Source organism: Miniopterus natalensis, chromosome 5 (genome assembly GCF_054644295.1).
Source record: "Miniopterus natalensis isolate mMinNat1 chromosome 5, mMinNat1.hap1, whole genome shotgun sequence".
In the NCBI taxonomy this organism is placed as follows: domain Eukaryota; kingdom Metazoa; phylum Chordata; class Mammalia; order Chiroptera; family Miniopteridae; genus Miniopterus; species Miniopterus natalensis.
The window spans coordinates 5,662,426-5,668,401 of NC_142085.1; the positions used below are offsets into that span (position 1 = coordinate 5,662,426).

Below are 5,976 nucleotides of genomic sequence, written 5' to 3' on the forward strand. Positions count from 1 at the left end.
TATAAGAAGTCTCAGAAGTCCCCAGAGAGAGATTCATAGATCTGTGGACTCCTCCAGGTCTCAGCTGGAGAAACACAGGGCCAGGAAGGAGCCACGGTATGAAGACTCGGAATGGGAAGGAGCATAAGCAGTCTCCCCGAGTGTCACTGCTGAGTGTGGACTGACTCTGCTGTCCCCCTGGCTCCCGCCCCTTGAGTCTCATGATGTTGGGGCTCAGCTCCCAGAATAGTCATCAAGGAATCGGGAATCAGGAGGGAAACAAGCCAGGAGGATTATATCCCCAGGCCTGGCTAGAGAACATGGGACCTGAAGAAGATACAAAAAGAGGATGACAGCCCGGCCGGGCATGGCTCAGTGGTTGAGTATTGGCCTGGGATCCAGATCAAGATTTGATTTCCAGTCAGGACACATGCCTGGGTTGCAGGCTCGGTCCCCGGTTGGGGGCATGCAGGAGGCAGCTGATCAATGATGACTCTCTAATCATTGATGTTTCTGTCTCTATCTCTCCCCTCTTTGTTTGTTTTGTTTTGTTTAATATATCTTTATTGATCTTAGAGAGAGGAAAGGAGAGGGGGAGAGAGAGAGAGAGAAACATCAATGAAAGAGTCATTGATCGAGCCCGCAACCCGGGCATGTGCCCTGACCGGGAATCGAACCCCGATCGCCTGGATCCTGGGTTGATGCTCAACCGCTGAGCCACGCCCGGCCGGGCTCCCTTCTCTTTGAAATCAATAAATATATATGTGTGTGTATGTGTGTGTGTATATACACGTATATATATAAAAAGAGGATGATAAGTGAAAAATTGCCTACCTGGGATAGAGGCTTGGGCTAGGGAGTGAGGAAGGAGCAATGTCTCTCTCTTCTTTTTCCTAAAGATTTGAGAATGAAATGAAAGAGCAGACTTGAGGGGAAGAGATGAAAAGGAACCTTCTTCCCCAAGTGACTGGACTCAACCCCACCCTCTCACTACAAGTGTCCTCTGCTCCCTGTTTTCCTTCAGTGGCACAGGGACTAACCTCACCAGCATCAAAGTGTATGGATGCAACTAAGACACTTCCCCAGTTTCGGGTAAGAAGGACAGGAGCGAGGAGCACACAGGAACCTCCAAAAGGGAGTAAGATTATGGGAAACCCTGGGTTAAGAAAGTCAAAGACTTTTCCTCCCTGGCAGCTTAAAGATTGGCCACCATCATGAACAACACAGTAACTATCCACACAGGGAAGTTCATGACCAACAGACTATTTCAGTGGAAACAAATGCTCATTGATGTTCTTCACCCTGAAAAGGCAACAGTACCTAAGACAGAAATTTGGGGGAAACTAGCCAAGCCAGACAAGACCACACCAAATATCTTTGTATTTGGATTCAGCACCCATTTTGGTGGTGGCAAGACAGCTGGCTTTGGCATGATTTATGATTCCTTGGATTACGCAAAGAAAAATGAACCCAAACATAGACATGCAAGACATGGCCTGTATGGGGTGAAAAGACCTCAGGAAAGCAGCAAAAAGAAAGTAAGAGAGAATGGAGAAAGGGGGGCTGCAAAGGCCAGTGCTGGTGCTGCAAAAAGTGAGCTGAAGATGCAACAACGGAAGGAGTAAAGATTCCTCAGGGACTTGATCTGTGGTGCTTGTGCAGATTTTTCATGAGAGGATTACTAAACTAAGAACTTAAAAAAAAAGTCAAAGATACATCTGGGAGAATGGGTGGACTTGGGGGGGGTCACTGATTCTGCCAGCCATAATTATAGGAGGCCATAATTCTGACACGCCGAGGCTGAAGGGGCTTGCTGCAGGTGGAGAAAGCAGTGCGAGGCAGGAGCAGTAAGGAAAGGAATGCCACTTTACACCGGTCTTCCTCATCTCCAGCCTGTCAGTCTCAGCTTTCCCAGAGTATTCCGATACCTGTTGGTGCTGTCCTGTCACCAGGCATTGAGCCGGGTGGGCTCTGACAGCCTCACATCCCACTATGTTCCATACTCACCACCTGGGACCAGATGCTGTACTTGCTTTCTGCCCTTTAACGTCAGCATGCGTACAAAAATTCTAGCTTTCCAAAGGCTAAATAAATTCCCCTTCTGTTTAGCTTTGGTGGTTTCTGTGGTTTTTAGTTCTGCTGGGATTTATGTCAAAATTGTTCCTCCTGTTTGCTCCCAAAGCATTTGGCTTGTGCTTCCTTTCTAGGCAGGGTTTTCAGGCAGGACGAGGCAGCCTTAACCACAGTGAGATGTTTAATGATGAGCTGCTCTTTGCTGAGCCCTGGCCACATTATGCCCGCAGTAGCAGGCCTTGTGCTCTCATGTACACCACCTCTTCTCTCCTCACAATTCCAGGAGCTACCTACTCAGTCACTTAGCAGATCCTCAGGGAGGACCTCCTCTGAGCCAGATACTGTGCCGGCTTCTGGGAATAAGGCAATGGGGGAAAGTCCTGCATCTCTTGTAGCTTATATTCAAGTGGAGATAATAGCCTATAAAAATCTACCAGGAAAATGTAATGTCAGTTCTGTACAACCAGGTGGTGTTAGATAAACAAATAATTACATCAGAAAGAAATACTATAATGTCAGACAGTAACAAGTGCTATGAGCACCATAAAGCAGGGCAAAGGAATGGATAGAAAATGCTCCTAGGTGTGCATAATGCTGATTTAATCAAGTGATGAGGAAAGCCTCCTGGTGGAGGCTATAGTGGTGCAGACACAAATAAGTGACGGATGGGAGCACACATGCAGGTGTCTGAAGGACTGTGTCCAGAGAGAGAACACAGGAGCACCAAGGCTCGGAGCCAGGAAGGAATTAGATTTTGACGCTAAATTCATAGCATCTAGAAGAACAGCAAGGGACCCAGAGTGGGTAGAGCAGAGGAAGGAAGGAAGAGTAGGAGGGGATGAAGTCAGAGACATGGGGAGAAACAAGACTGGGAAGGCTTCACAGGCCAACGTAAGGGTTGAATTTGTTCTTTTTTATTAAATAAAAATTTAAAAAAATGTTTTAAATTGATTTTTGAAAGGGGGGGGGAGACATTGACTTTCTGTTCCACTTATTTATCACTTGTATGTGCCCTGGTCAGAGATCAAAACCTCAACCTTGGTGTATTGGGACGACTCTCTAACCAACTGAGCTACCTGGCCACGGTGGATTTTGTTCTAAGTATGATTGAGAACCATCAGAGGGTTTGAGCAAGGTGAGTGATGCCATCTGGCAATTTGAAAGATCACTCTTGATTTCTGCATGGAGGAAGGACTATATCAGTCAAAAAGAAGCAGAATCCCCGCCGGGCGTGGCTCAGCAGTTGAGCATCAACCTAGGATCCAGGCGATCAGGGTTCGATTCCCGGTCAGGGCACATGCCCTGGTTGTGGGCTCGATCCCCAGTCGGAGGCGTGCAGGAGGCAGCCAGCAGATCAATGACTCTCATCACTGATGTTTCTATCTCTCTCTCTCCCTCTCTCTTCCTCTCTCTGAAATCAATATATATATATATATTTTTTTTTTTTAAAAAAAGCAGAAAATCATGGGAGCTTGATTAGGGTGGAGAAGAGGGCCAGGGAAGGGTCCCAAGACTCTCTAATACTTAGGAGTCTGGAAGAGCAATAGGCGCTGTCAATGGAAACAAGAAAGAGCAGCAGTAAGGAACCAGGGAAAACTTTCTTTAGTTGGATCCAGAAAGAGTATGTGAAGTGAAGAAAGCATTTCAACTGTGTCAAATGTCGCTGATGGGGCTATTCTGGGCTTTCTCAACCTTGGCACATATATATTACAAAGCAACTAAACGTCATGCAGCTTAAGAAATAAGACCTGTAGTTGAAGCTCCCTGCGTCCCTCTCCATCAGGATTCCCCTGCCACCAAGGGGTAACCGCTCTCCTGAATGTTGTGGTTTTACTACTAGGCAAGTAGCAAGTGAGGTTTTTTCCTTCTCAAAGACATGTTATGTTCGTATGATGATGAGAATGTCTCAGTAAAGGGGGAAGTGAGTATGTGGGAGAAATAGGGGATCATTTCAAGAGTCCATTTCTGAGCAGGTGAGAAGGGACGGGATCCCAGCACGCAGTCGGGGTGGGGCCAGGTCAGTTCTCGGCAGTGAAAGGGGAAGGCAGTGAATATGGCAGAGATGCAGTGGCCTGGCAGATTTGGGGATGAGACCATGAGGAAGTTCTCTTTTTAAAGCTGCTATTTTTGCCCGGCCGGGCGTGGCTCAGTGGTTGAGCGTCGACCTAGGATCCAGGCAATCGGGTTCGATTCGCGATCAGGACACATGCCCAGGTTGTGGGCTTGATCAATGACTCTCTCATCATTGATGTTTCTTTCTCTCTCTCCCTCTCCTTTCCTCTCTCTGAAATCAATAAAGATTTTATATATATATTTAGATAGATAGATAGATAGATAGATAGATAGATAGATAGATGATAGATAGATAGATAGATGATAGATGATAGATGATAGATAGATAGATGATAGATAGATAGATAGATAGATAGATAGATAGATAGATAGATAGATGATAGATAGATGATAGATAGATAGATAGATAGATAGATAGATAGATAGATAGATAGATAGATAGATATGCTTCTATTTTTGCCCTAGCTGGTTTGGCTCAGTTGTTAGAGCATTGGCCTGCAGACTGAAGGGTCCTGGGTTCAATTCTGGCCCAGGGCATGTACTTGGATTGCAGGCTCCATTCTGGGGCCAGTGTGGGAGGCAACCAATTGATGGGTCTCTCTCACATTGATGTTTCCCTCTCTTTCTCTCTCTCTCTCTGAAGAGCAATGGAAAAAATATCCTTGGGTGAGGATTTAAAAAAAAAAAAGCTTCTATTTCCTCACCAAGTAAGATAGGTTGTCCTCTTGTGAAACTGTGGTCTCAGATTTGGGGAATGTGGACCGACTGCAGAAATGTGGGCTGGCAGGCCACGCTGACGGCCCACAGGAAGTGAGACCAGTCAATCCAGTTGGATTGTATTTCTCTGGATATATTCAGCTGTTGGGTGCAAATGTGAAGCAGGCAGAATTGGATTTAACCAGGAATAAAGTGGGTTGGTGGGAATGGGGCAAGGGCTGAGTTGATTGTGGTGTTGAACCGGCTAGACCTACACTGGGTAATGAGGAGTGTGAAAAATTGAGGGTTATCAAACATCAGAGTGAGAGAGTCTGTAGATGGGAGGTCCAGGTGGGGCTGAAGAATTTTTGGGGTGGGGTTCTGGGCAGAGGAGGGGGTGACAGGAAAGACTGAAGAGATTTTGAAAGGGTGGCAGTTATTGGTAAAAACCAAGTGAAAGCTTTGACCCATAGAATGAGTGGCTGGGGAGAGGGAGAGCATATCATTGTAGGTACTGAATCTTCATGAAGGAAGAGCAGTGGTGACCCCAAATGGAATCATGAGAGAATCAGAACTCCAAGTGGAAGTCAGACTGGTCAGAGCCTCTCTCGGAGGACAGAATCTTTGTTGATAGGGGTGCAAGAGCCAAGGGCACCATGTTGGGAGGGAGTTGAAGTAAGGGGGAAGGAGACTCACATGGGAACAGGCCTGCTGAGGGAGGAGTTGTGAGGTAAGGAGATCTGGCAGAAGTCATTTTCAATCATTTCTTTCTCTGACTAATTCCTTTCAGTTCAATTGAGTTCAAAGAGGTTTTATCTGATGACCTGAAAACCAGTGATAAACCAGGTGTGGCTTCTGTATTCACAAGGTAAGGTGAGTACATCAAGATCTCAGCTAGGAAGAGATGGGGGAACAATGCAGATAACATCAATAATGAGTAGGTTTTAGACCCGGTACCTTTCTCCTAGAGAAAGTTACTCTGGTTGAAGCCACACCTTTTGGCATCTCCCCTCCCCATTGGTGGTCCCTGAAGTGATTCTCAGCCATGGCTGACCATGGGAATCACCTGGGGATGTCCGCAAAAATATTGATGCCTAGGCACCACCCGCAGAGATACTAATTTAATTGGTCTAGATGCAACCAGGGCTTTGGGAT

General features: G+C 46.3%; 1 pseudogene; it reads left to right on the plus strand.

Annotated features, from left to right (window-relative positions):
- Positions 1–945: 945 nt before the first annotated feature.
- Positions 946–1,604, plus strand: LOC148093009 (small ribosomal subunit protein eS24 pseudogene; annotated as a pseudogene).
- The last annotated feature ends 4,372 nt before the right edge of the window (positions 1,605–5,976 follow it).